A 14,423-nucleotide genomic window follows, 5' to 3' on the forward strand; every position below is an offset into this window, starting at 1 on the left:
GAGTACCACCTCTTTCATTTTTTTTTATTAAAAAATTAATTTTTTTAAGTTTTATTTACATTTTTTTTTATTAAGAGCGACACATTTTATTTTATAGACGTTGATATAATACACTAACAAAATCTGTCAAGTGTTTAGACGTAATTTGATTATAGAAAGTAAATTATTTTTTTAAAATACCTCAAGTTCTCATGAACTTTTTTTTTTTTTTTTTTACATATCCACACAAGAGGGGAGAGAGATTCGAACTAGTGACATCTGTTTCATTAGGCGTGGTCCTAATCGATTGAGCTACCTCTTAAGAACAGTTCTCATGAACTTTTGAGTTCATTTTAATACTATAAAAAGCTAATTGTAAATCAAGTAAATTACAATGACTAATTTTATATTTTTTTTCCTTAAAACAAGTTAAGCATATACTCCTCAATCTCTTTTATAGGAATCTCTAGAAAAATTTCATGAATATTTTAAAAGAGAAGATTTTACCTCAAAAGTTATAAAGTTTCTTATCATTACATGTATATTAATAATTTCAATCTATAAGAATGAAAAAATAATAATAATAATTATCTAGACTACCAAAGGACCTTGTCAATTTCTATCATTCATACTTATTCATGTAATTTCAAGTAAATTACTTTTTAGAGAAAAAAATTTTTGGCAATTTGAATAAAACTTAAAAAATTTCAAGGATTAATTTCAAGAATCGACAATTTTGAATTTCTTTATATATATATTTTTTTCTTTACAAAAGGTAGAAAGTTCTACTAATTATTTTACATTAAAGAGATAAAAATACCAATAATTAAGCTAGAAGTTAGAAGGAAATTTACAACACCTCTTCAAAGTTTTTTTATTATTATTTTTTTTTTATCTAATAAAAAAAAAGGCAAGAAATAACGACTGTAGTTACTTTATCTGTAAGTAATCACAGTAGTATTTATTTATGAGAAATTGCTCAAGAAAGGCTTAAACAGCAAAAACGAAACCGCAATCACTCTCTTAAAATCATTTGAGCTATACCTAACATCCTAGTACATGCTAAATTTCATGAAAAAAATTTGGAGATCCACCGCCATTTGTGGCCAAACTCGTTAAAAGTTAAAAGTATTGAATTGACCTCTCATGCCCTCGTATCATGCTGTCAATCTTGCACGAGGGTACCCTGTACCTATGATAGATACGATACCTAATTATATTATATTTCATAGGAAATTAATACCCCGAACGAATATTGTACTTTCTAATTTGGATGCTTCTGTCATTCAAATTGAGATTTTTAATATTTTTTTTCCTTTTTTTTTTTTTTCATGGCCACATAGAAGTAAAATAAAAAAAATAACAATTCTATCTAATGATTTTTGTTTCATTAAATATAATTTTTAATTGATTGAGCTATTCATTATAGACAATAATTTTATTATTTGGATCGTTAACAATCAAACAATAAATGATTGGATATCTGAATTCTTAAAATTCGGTCGACTTAATTTCTTCTTTTTTCTTCAAATTTTCTTTTTTCCTTTTTAGGAATATTATACCCAACACGTGTTTTGACTCTAACTCGTTTAAAATATATATATATAGGGACCAATTCAAACTTGTAACAGTACTACATGTTTATCACAGCTATCTTTCACCTTTATATGGATTAAAAATAATAATAATAATAAAAAAAAATCCACTTAATTTCCTCAAATTATTACCTTAATGATAATTTACTCTCAAAACTAATTAATTATGACAATTTATCTCCAAAACGACAAAAACAGACAATATACCCCCTAATACTAGCAAAATGATAAAATTACCCTCATAAAATTTTTAATAAAACAAAAATATCCTTAAAATTTTGAAAAAAAAAAATTAAAATTTCATATTTTTATTTTTATTTTAGTAAAGATAATTTTGTCATTTAAAAAAAAAAATTTGAGGGTACATTGTCATTGGTTTTGTAGTTTATAAAGTAAATTGTCATAATTGATAGTTTATGAAGTAGAATGTCATTAAAATTGTAGTTTGAGAGAGTTAAATAGACTTTATTAAAAAAAAATCTTCTAAATAATATTAACAAAGGCTAATTTTCACATAGCAAGACATGTTTTAAAATCTGTTTATCAGTTTATGTGAACAAAGAGGAACTCTTAATCTCAACATTAAATTTTTACGGCTCGAATTTATAACCGACTCTAATACTATCCGTTAAATTTTAGTGTTCAATGTACCATACAAAACATGTTATAAGAACCGTCTATATCAACAGAACGACACCCGTGCACCACGACCACGACATGTTGCAAACGTGGACCAAGTGGTCAAACATGTAGGCTACCGGATCTACTGTTCACACATCTATGAAAGCAGCAAAAAAACGCCGAATGGTCAAACCCTAACCCATGACACACGGCACAAAGGACATGTGCCAGGGACAAGGGGGATTGCGGGAACACAGCACGTGAGTAGGCCCTAACCAACCACTTTTAATTAATAACACGTCGTCGTTGTATAAAGAATGTTTTTGGACACACAAACCTTTTACTTCAAATTCTTTTGAGAAGCTTTTACAAATGCATGGAGCCATGAAAATTAACACAAGGATAAGCGACCGGGAGACCCTTTACTTTTTCTAGGGCTTTGAGCGTTAAAGTGTTTGTTAATGGATAATTCTCACCTTATTTATTTATTTTCATTGAAAAAAAGAAGTAAGAGTTTATTTGGGTGTAACTATAATAATATTTACTCGTAAAAAATGAATGATAAGAGAAATTTAGAGAGAAAGACTCCAATCACTCCTTTAAGTCAATTCGATTATAGCTTAAGAGCATCTCCAAAAAAATAGTCAAATTCTTAATAATAGTCAAATTTGACTATTATGTGTGCTTTTTCGTATCGAGTAGAATAGGCAACTTAACTTTTTTTTATCTAGTGTGAATAGTAAATATGCTGATTAACATATTCACGTTATAAACTTTGTTTATTATTTTTTCTCTCTTTCACTTTCTTTATTTTACTCTCTCTCTCTCCTCTTATTTCTTACATACTGTTAGAGTATGTATGAAAAAATGAATAATTAAAGTAAAAATTTGTATATTTTCAATACCTATTTTGCCTACTTCTATAGATGGGATGCTCACAATCCCATTAAAAAACAAGAGAGAACAATTCTCACATTGTATTTTGTTAATAAAAGAATTCTAATAAATGAGTGGGAAGGGACAAATTGTGTTTTATTTATGTACTTATTTTTCTAAACAAAAAAAGAGAGGAAAGAAGGGCAATTGGAGTGGCTTTTTTACTTAGACATAACTATAATAGCATCTACTCGTTAAAAATCACAAACAAAAGAAACTTAAACAAAAAAAAAAAATACATAATCAATTATGTCATAACCTTATACAATCCCACCAAAAAGGGGATCCAAATCCCCTCCAATTGAGGGGAAAATTGGAGAATCTCCAATTGTGAATCCTAGCCGTCTATTTTTATCTAACGGCCCACATCGCGCCATGTGTCCCACTTAAATTAAATAATAAAATATTAATTAATTTTTAAAAAGAAAATCAAATCAAAATCAAAAAATAAAAAGATAAAAATCAAATAATAAAAAACTGGGGTGCCCGGCCACCCAATAGGGGTGCCCGGCCACCCCAGTTGAGTCTAGGGGTGGCTTCGGCCACCCCAAGGCCCTTGTGGTGGTTTGGCCACCCCCAAAGATTAAAAAAATTTCAATTTTTTTTATTATTTGGCTCTTGGAGATCCACCCCCAACCGGCTCTTAGGGATGGCCGAAGCCACCCCCATGGCACTTGGGGGTGGTTCGGCTACCCCCAATGGCCAAATAAAATAAATTTTTGAAATTTTTTTGGCTTTTGGGGGTGGCCGAACTATCTCCAGACTGGCGGTTTGGGGTGGCCGAAGCCACCCCTAAACTCAACTGGGGTGACCGACCACCTTAATTTTTTATTATTTAATTTTATATTTTTATTATTTAATTTTAATATTTTTATTTTTAAAAATTAATAAATATTTTATTATTTAATTTTAATGAGACACATGTCGTAATGTGAACTGTTAGATAAAAGTGAACGGCGAAAATTTATAGCCAAAAATTCTCCAATTTTCCTTATTTGAGGGGATCCGGATCCCTAAAACCCATATTGGACAACTCTCTTGCCTTGTATTTAACAAACCCTATTGGACAACTCTCACCTTGTATTTTGTTAAGAAAAAGATGATAGAGAAGGAGAGGAAGAGGAAGAGGACAAATAGTGTTGGGTTTTGAGCCCTATAAAGGCATTTGAGAGGAGATAAATATGTGGGTACTAATGACAAGAAATAAATAAATAAAGATCATGTGAGTAGTACTAATAAACTAATTTGTTCTCAATGATGCATTTGCGTATGGCCTATGGGGGAATCCAAGAAGGGGTTTTCTCCATTAATTAATCACCCTATATTTTTAATTCTACATGGAATTTGGAACCCTAGGGCTACAAGCATTTTAAATCCTCTGTTTCTCTCCAGGTGTTTTCTCATTGGATCACTATCTCTTTCTAAAAGGGAGGAAAAAAAAAAAAAAACTACTTGAGTAATTGTGCATAAAAATTCTTATCATCCTTCATACAAAAAGAAAATGCATCTATGATTTTTTATCTATTTTTTATTTTATTTTTACTAGCCTACCATTGAATTTGTTAAACACACATATAATCCAATATATTTAATAATAAATTTGCCAATTTCTTGTGCGTAGATGAACAAGAAATGAAAGAGTAAAATATTTTGCTTTGCATGTTTTTTTTTTTTTTTTAAATCAAATTATGATTGTCGTTTTCTAAATTAAAAGTGAGAATGAGAATTCTCAGTATAATTTGTGGATAAGACTAAATTTGCTCAAATACGATTGCTCCAAAATCATTGGCACACGAAAAGTAATACTATATAGTAAATTATAATAGCCATATAGTTGACGTAACTTGACAATAAAAATTAGTCTTAAAACTAACCCCTATAAAAATAAAATAAAATCAAATGCTATTTTTTACTGCCTTACAATTATATAATAATCATATAATAATTTACTAAATAATATTTCCCATACACAATATTTTGTAAGGTTACTTAGAATTTATCCTCTCTAAGAAAGCTCAAAATTCAAAAGAGAAAATAAGAGCAAGATAGAGATCAAACTTTTAACTATTGCATTTGCATCTATTGCTTCTGTTTTTTTTTTTTTTTTTTGTCTGTAGGCTTAATGAAGTCAATGATATCAAGTCGGTCCAAATTATATCTCAACTGACCAATAGCAGCATTTAGGGCATAAGAAATGGGTAAGGAGAAATTTAAGGCAGATTTTAATTAATTATAACAATCTAAACAAGAAATGGTAGGGTCCCTTTTCCTATATAGTGGATTTGGTGGGTAATAATGAATAGGGTTAGGCCTCTATAAGGTCCTCTTTCCCCTTTCCCCATAATCAAGATAAAGTAATAAAAAATATATAGGTTGATAAATAGCATGTGTTACGGCCAAATAAAATATGTATGTATAGAATATAAGATAATCCTATTTCCGCTAATTTTTTTGATTTGTTTTTTCTACAATCATTCCTCAGGGTGTAAAAGTTGTATGGGAGTAAGAGTGTGTGGTACTGATATTTTGCATATAAAAATTGTTATTTTAAATCAAATTGTAAAACATATATTGTTTGAAAATGCATTTTAAAAAATTGTGATTTAAAAATATAAATATATATATATATATATATATATGTTTTTAAATTATGGGCAATTGTTGCGTTTTTAAAACACACGATTTTAAAGGTTAAAGTGTAATTTTTAAGGTTAAACTACGATTGTACCAAAGCTTAACTGTGTTTTTTAAAATCGAAGTTTCAAATCTCACGTTTTAAAATTGGTATTTTTAGATTGCACATTTTGAAACCCCAAACCCAAAATGATAAAATATGGACCGGGTTTGTTTGATAAAAAATTTTAGAGTGCTTCTTGTTGAAAACAATATTGTAATATGATGTAAAGATGAAAGTTATTTTGAGTATTTTATATTTGAATTTTTTGGTTAATGAAATTTTTTTTTATAAAAGCGTTGTCAGCCGAGACGATATTGATCTTCCTTCCCTTCACCTTTTTAGTATAATTGTATTGCTTCAAAAAAGGGGGGAATAAATGCATTTTGGATCCTTTGTGATTTGGAGTTTGGACAAACAACTTCTTAAGTTCTAAAAAGTGATTAATCACTTTATAGGTAAGCAAAAAATAAGAACAAATTAGTCCATACTTTTAAAAAAAATTGACAAAAGCTGTTAATGTTCTAAATAGAAGTAGCCTAGGTGGTTCGATGACCCTAAATGACAAATTAAGTAAAATTGAGGAGTAATCGAAACACCCTAATAGCCACTAAGTGGTTTAACCCCTTTCTCTAGCTTAGGCTTGATTTATGTTAATGTGATATATTAATGGATTCTGTCAACTTTTTTAAATGCATAAACTATTTTTTCTTTTTCAGTTATCACAAAAAGTAATTAATATTTTTTTAAAAAAAAATTAAGGAATGATTTGTAAAAATTCTAACAAAAATACATTTATACCTAAAAAGTGTTGGAAATTTCAGAGAAACGTCATATTGGGCAAAATTATAGAATTCTGAGCCCCACCAGTCTGACATCATGCATTCATTCACATAAAGATAATGGAAGATAATTGAGAGTCTGCGTTGGTTAATGTGTTTTCCAAAAGTATCTTTGACTCCTACTTCACCAACGAATATTTTACATTAATAAACATTCCTCTGATCACCTCTCTCTCTCTCCCTCTCTCTCTCTCTCTTTCAAATCGCCAATTACCCTGCGAGTAATTCAAATTATTAAAACTTATTTTATTCATCCAAAAATAAGTAAAATTCAAAGTAATTTGGATTTTTTTTTTTTTTCACTATAAATAATATACTTCTATACTGGTTGTAGATTTTATGGTTAATTTTATTTTAGACTCTTGAATTATCACGTGATTTGAAAAGTATTTTTTAATTTTAAAATCTTTTAATTTGGACACCTGAACTTTTAATTTCAGTAAATTTGAAGTCTTCCGTTAGATTTAACTATTAACTTCTTAGATTTACCTTAAATAGACAAAAATATCCATTTTTTTAACTTTATTTTTTTTTGAATTTGGAATAAAGGTAAATTTGAAATGTTATAAAAAATCCAGGAGTATAAACATTATTGTCTCATTTTTAACGTTTAAAATTTAACGAATTGAAGAGGTTCAAATTGATTGATATTGAAAGTTCAGAAGTCCAAATTGAGAGATTTTAAAGTTGAAGAGAAATTTTTCAAATCACTTGATAATTCAAGAATTTAAAGTAAAATTACCCATAAATTTTAAGACAAAGATGATGGCGAGATTAGCGGAAGCAATTCTCAATTCTCAATCATCAATCAACAGTTTCTTTTTCCAAAATAAAATTCTTAGTTAAATTTATTTATTAAGTTTTGCTATTTAATTTTTTAATCCACTAATTAGTTAATGATTGGTTAGTGTGATAATTGTTATATGAACAATTACGCAAGTTTGTAAAAAATTATAATAAAATTTATCCAAATATTTTTCAGCAATAAAAATTGAGTAATACTATGAATTATATTTCTATCATTCTAAAGTTAATGTAGCTTTCAAAATCACAATTTGATCAAAATTCAAGTATGATTCATTTAAAATTTAATAGTAATTTTAAAAATCACATTACTCATAAAAATTAATTGTAAAAGGTTCATTTTATTCCTTTTGCTTGTATTTAGTTTTACCGAAGAGAGATTTTGCTCTTTCTTTATTAGTCTCTTAAAAAATCTTATACGTCGTATATTTTTATAATATGGTTAACTTAAGTCCGGTTTAGGGGTGGCGGAACCACCCCCAAAAGTCTTGGAGATGATTCGGCTGAGGGTAGTTCGATCACCTTCATAACTTATGGGAGGTGGCCGATTTTGGCCATTGGGAGTGGCCGAGCCACCCCTAAGGTCTTTGGAGGTGGTTTCTATTTGACCATTAAGGGTGGCCGAACTACCCCCAATAACCAAAATGGAGGTGACCGACCACCTCATAATTTTCAGTTTTTTAGAGTTTAGTTTTTTAATTGTTTTTTTTTTTAATTATTAATTTTATTTTTTTAGGACGCGTTAATGACACAAGTAACGAAGGTACTAAGTTTGTCTTTTCTCATAAGTCAGTATCGTCTGTAATAAGATTTGAAACCTATGTAAGAAAAAAATAAAAAACTAAAAACCTAAGTACTAAAAATATAATTAACCCTTTAGAATATTAAGAAATATGGAGAGGTATAATGGTGAATGAAATTTCTCATAAATATATTTTTAATTATTATAGTTAATTTATTATGCGACCTCTTCCTAATAAGACTTGGAAGTACATAAAATTTTAAACTCTTTTTTTTTTTTTTTTTTTTTGGTTCTTTCTTTCTTTTTGGCTAAGCTTTTCTTACCAAAAACATTTCTGTTCTTTTTTTTTTTTTTTTTTTTTTTACCAATTCTGCCCGTTTGGCAACTCATTCATTTTTTATTTTTCTTTTCTATTTTTGGATAATAACAAACAATTTTTTTTTCACTTGTCATTCACAAAAAATTCAAATTTCTTTACTTTTATATCACATTAACCTTATATCAACCTATTCATTTTTCTTTTATCCTCTCAAAAAGTTTGTCAAACACCCCAATTTAGTATATATATATATATATTTGGTTGAATTTATAAAAGGATTCTTTTCATGGAGTATATATTCGTCCAGCTTTTGACAGTTTAATAATGAGTTGGATTCTTTTTTCTGATGAATAATAATAATGGGTTGGATTCAGAAGAAGGAGAACAAAATAGTGTGAGATATGTTCATAAATTTGGTTCATGTCAGTTCATGTCAGCATATATATTTATATATACTCAGTGTTATAATCATTTTACTGCAGTGAATCCAATCTAACTTTTAAAGTTGAAATGATGGCAAGCTATTATTACCATTTTCATCCATTTGTTCTTTCATTGATTTTTGTTTGGACATCCATCTTCTCCCGTCAATCAAAGGAAACTAACAAATCAAGTTTGGATTAGGGTGACAATTTTTGTTCATAGATTTAGATTGTGTTAAAAGCATAGATGTTAACTCTAACTCGATTAATTTAATTAAATGAATAAGACTTTTGAACTTTAATCAGTTAACTTTGTATTGAGTTTGTAAGTTATATTAAAAATTATTAGTCATAAATATCTCATGTCGATGCACTGATATAAAATTATATAGGTCAATCTTAATATGATCAATTTAATTAAACATGTCAAATTCCTCAACCTTAATTTATTAAGGGAAAAGTACACTTTATCTTCTAAAGTTTTGGGCGATTTTTAATTCGTCATCTTATGTTTCAATTTTTATAATGCACCCCCTCAAACTTTCAAATTTTTGCAATTCGAACAATTTTATTCCAAAATTTCCATATTGCCCAAATTTTTAATTTTTTATGAAAAATTAAAAAAAAAAATTCGGAATGGCCATAGCCACCCTATGAAAAATTTTCAAAAAAATTCGGAATGGCCATAGCCACCCATTTGGCCATTTGGTCATTTTTGCACTCCTTTTTTTTTTATGGAAAAAAAAAATTAAAAAAAAAAATTTGGGCAATATGAGAATTTTGAAATAAAATTTGTCAAATTATAAAAATTTAAAAGTTTGAAAATGTGCATTGTAAAAATTAAAACATTAGAAGTCAAATTAAAAATCGCTCTAAACTTTAAGAAGATAAAATATAATTTTTTTATTTATTAATTTTGTATTGAGTTTATGCCGTTTTGTGAAGCTCGTAAAATCTGTGTGTCCTGTAAATCACAAACCAGTCCTTGTAACAGACGTCACTATCACCATCACCAGCAAAAGAGTCAAAAGGCAATACAAAAATTCAAAAAGCAATCTAACCGAACCCTTATTACATGGGCCCAATTTACACGAACGGGAAGGTGAAAGGTTGTTGATCTTAAAATGGACAAATCAAAAGAGAAGATGAAAAAGCAGATTTTGCATTGAGATTGATGGGATGTCATTTCTATTTGGAACCTAATTTGGGATACTATAATTTTTTTTAATTATTTATAAATTGAGGTGGCGATTTATAATTGATATAATAATTAAAGAGTACATAGTTTAAAAGTTAATTGCTAATTAATTAAGTTGACAAATCAAATTCTTTGTTAATAGTTTTCAAAATAATTTATTCCTTCTTTTCTTTCATAAAAACTTCTGTTTCAAAAAAATTAGGATAAAGTTCACTTAATCCCCTCAAACTATCACCTTAATGATAATCTACCCCCCAAACTACCAAAACAATAACAATGTACACTCAATTTTTTAAAAATGACGAAATTATCCTTACTAAAATAAAATAAAAATACTAAATTTTAATTTTTTTTTTCAAAATTTTAACGGTATTTTTTTCTTATTGAAATTTCTATAAGGGTAATTTCGTCATTTTGCTTGCATTGGGGGGGTACATTGTCATTATTTTGGTAGTTTGGAGGGTAAATTGTTGTAATTGATAATTTAATGGATAAATTGTCATTAGGGTGATAATTTAAGGGAATTAAGTGGACTTTATCCAAAAAATAAATTTATTTTCTTTTAAAGAAACAATGTAAACATACACTTACCAAATTTATATAAAATATAATTCCTCTTTGCTTTCGTGGTAAAATCATAAACATACTTAACATTCTAAAACAACATAAACTGTATATGGCATTTCATAACGATTCATAAACATTTCATGTCATAACATTTTATAACTTTCATAACCTTTAAGATGGGTGGGGCATCCCAACAAGGACCCCAATAAAAACATTATAGTGTAAAAAAAATCTTAAAAACAGTTGAAAATAGGTCAAATGAATGGCTCAACCTATTAGATTCTTGGTACATAAGCCAAGAAAAGACAATTTGGATTGACAATTTTTTAAGCAATCCAAAGGATGGGTTGCCTAGAAAAATGCATACTACGACAACAAGATATCTTGGGAGTCATAGTTGAGAGGAGAATATTAATAGTGACTGGATCGGAGTTGTCAAAGATTAGTGCCACCGTGATGTCCAACAAGGAAGGTGTTCAACGATGGAGGCATAGTGGATCGCATTTGGATGTGCAATTGGGTCAGGCAATCTCCATAGGCAAAAGGGGGAGCTTTGACTATATAGTCCGTGCACACTAGGGCAGTGCGTGGGTTGGTGGATGGGGACAGAGGTGGAAGGAGTGGAAGCCGATGAAGACGAAGGAGTGGCACATGGGCCGAGGAGGAAATGGATGTACAATAAATTTAGATTTAAAGTCGTAGACAAAAAATGAGATGAAATAGAGAAGGAGAAAAATAGGAGGGAGGAGGTATAGTTCTTCCCTCCTTTTCAGTATGCATTCATTGGGAGAAAGACAAATCCTCACTAGATAGAGGAGGATCACAAGCAATTCACTTGTAAGAGAAGATGTGTACTTGTTTTTGTGTTTGTTTTTGTTTTTAATCAAAGATATAGTCTATTCCATTTAGATTGCCATATCATGCCCAAAAGTAATCCAATTGGTCAAATTGGTTTAACTATTTTGACAATAGTGGCCATATTTTAAACTATTATTCTAATTACCTTATGTGACAAATCCAACTATCAATCAAAAGAGTTTATCCATGGGCCTTATCACCTCCTATCAATCAAAAGACTTTAGCCATGTGACTAATCATATGTGGAGCCTCCATCTAGTCTTCCAAAGTAAACTAATCAAATGCCTTGTTTTAATGCCTAATCTAATTCTTGTGTTCCCATCAAGGGTATTTTGCACCAATTATGATTCTATACATGATCTATTATTAAAATCTGTTTCTTCCAATCAAATTCAAACATATAGGCTGTTACAAATTTAAAATATTTTTCATACACATGCACTTAGGGTTTGGCAAGTTCTTTTTTATTCCCATAAAAAAGTGCTTCTTACTAAATTAGTAGTTTTTTTTTTTTTTTTTTTTTTTTTTCCGCTTAAAATACAGAGTTAAAGAGTCATTTTTACCCACTTGTAGCTTCCTGATTTGCAAGAAACTCTTTGGACTTGACTCAAAATAGAATTTACCTTATTAGGAAAAAAAAAAAAAAAAGGATTTACCTATCAAAAATATTGTTAACACTATTCATTCTTAGAGTTTTCAAAAGTCCCTTTCACTATCTACTTACAACAACTATTGTTTTGATTGGTACTGAATTTGATTGGGATTGTGAACAACATGTCCTCTAGATACACATACCTAAAGTTGGCCACAATCTTCTAAAAAAAATAAATAAAGAAAGAAAGAAGTAGATGAATACTTAAAGTTGGCCACGATTTTCAATGGAGGTCATTTTGCCTGGCCTCCACCTTTGAAATGTTGGAGGCAGATTTGGATGAAAGTGTTGGAAGAGATCTAGTGAGACGAATCTTCTTTGTCATGGTCAAATTAGAAACGAAGAACTCGTCCACGAAGTCCCATCAATCATGTTGCATGAAGTCTGTGTTGGGGGAGCCATTGCCAACCATCAATTATAGACTTGTTAGTTGTGGCACGATTAATTAAAAACCTTTGGGAATTGGTACTAGGAGAGTGAAACACAGAGGAAGTTGAGAAGGATTAGGAGCGAGAGGAAGGGCAACACGTTGAGGAATTCGCATGTGAGAATGAGAACTGAGATTTAAAGGAAATATGGGCTTTATAATTTGTAATAATAGGTGTCGGTCGAGTCGAAATTTCAACTGAAACATAATTCAATCTATGTCCTTGCCTTCGAATTTTTTCGGAAACACAAATGGACCTCTTCTTGTCTCTGCTTTTCATTAAAAGCCAGCTTAAGTGGGTCGTAAACGGGTCGATAGTGGGTTGGCAGTCAAAATCGCTTCCGCCTACACAACCCTAATATATAGTGATTAGTTTTGAGAGAGCAAGGCCTAAATCATGATCTATCAAATACCCTACCCAAGATCCAATGGCTCATAAAGACCTTTTTAGCGTTGCTGCTACCATCTCTCTGACACCACGAAGCCATTTATTTCCATGCTCTAAGTAGGACTAGTAGTTTTTGACATAACTAGCAAATTTGACACAAAATTAATGGTTTATGATTTTGTATAATCGGGTTCATGTCAATTCGGGTCGACTTGTTTCAACTCGTTTAATAAACGGGTCAATCATTAGTTAACCCGCTTAAACTATGAGTAACATTTATACTAAAATATTTTTTTTAACCCAACACGACTTATTTATTAGATGAAACAAACGAGTCATGTCGTGTCGTCCACATATTTAAATAGGTTGTGTTAAGATTGAAAAGTCCGACTCATTTAACTAAATTTGTTGTGTTAGTAGTTGACCCTTCACGGAATCACGGGTTGGATGGTCAAGTGAATCGGCATGAATTCAACACGACAACCCAAATTTCCAACCCTAGCTCCAAGCTGACTCTTTCCACTCTCACCATATTATAGTTTGGCACCATATTACGATCAGCTTGCCCCAAAATTTACCTTATATTATTGCCTTAAAACTTTAGCTCAACCTTTTTCTAATTTTTTTTTTTCTAATAGCTCAACCTTTTTCATTGTATTTTTTTATTTTTTTAATGACACAGATAAAGACCAAAGTGTTAACCCTACCATGATTAGCTTAGTTCCCCAACAATGTTTAAGTGGGACCTAAATAATGATTTGATAAGAATCAAGAAAATATTATCGTTGTATCAAATCTAAATGTTATTAAACTTTTGATTTAATATAATATAAGAATAACGGTCTTAGATTTGCACACTGTTGGCATAATTTATCTTCTATATCAATAAAATATTTTATATATTAGACTTTACTTATTAAAAATAAGTTTGAAGGCACTGTTAAAAGGAATATTAAAAATATTAATTATGTCGTAGTAAAAGATATAAATTATCTAAGTTGAGATCCGTAGTCCACATAAAATTAAGCATCATAATTTTTTTTTTTTTTTTTTTACATGTCCATAGAAAAGCAAAAAATAAAATTCTAATTAATAATAATAACATCCACTTCACAAACCATAATTTTTACTTGATTGAATTACATTTTAGAGATTTTCTAAAAAGTACTAGATTCATTAAAAAATAAAAAAATTAGTAGATGATAAATTGAAGAAGAAATTTGGGAAACAAACAAAAATAACAAATGTAAGAGAAGTAGAAACTTGGTTCAAAGATAGTAGGTGGGGACAGGTAAAAAGCAAAGAGACAAGTATTAATCCATTAATGATTAAAGCATAAACAATGTGATAATTAAAAGCAAAATAAGGGCTACAGTTGATTAACCGGAGTGATTGACAT

The sequence above is a fragment of the Corylus avellana genome, chromosome 1 (assembly GCF_965113065.1).
Source record: "Corylus avellana chromosome 1, dhCorAvel1.hap1.2, whole genome shotgun sequence".
Classification (NCBI taxonomy): Eukaryota; Viridiplantae; Streptophyta; class Magnoliopsida; order Fagales; family Betulaceae; genus Corylus; species Corylus avellana.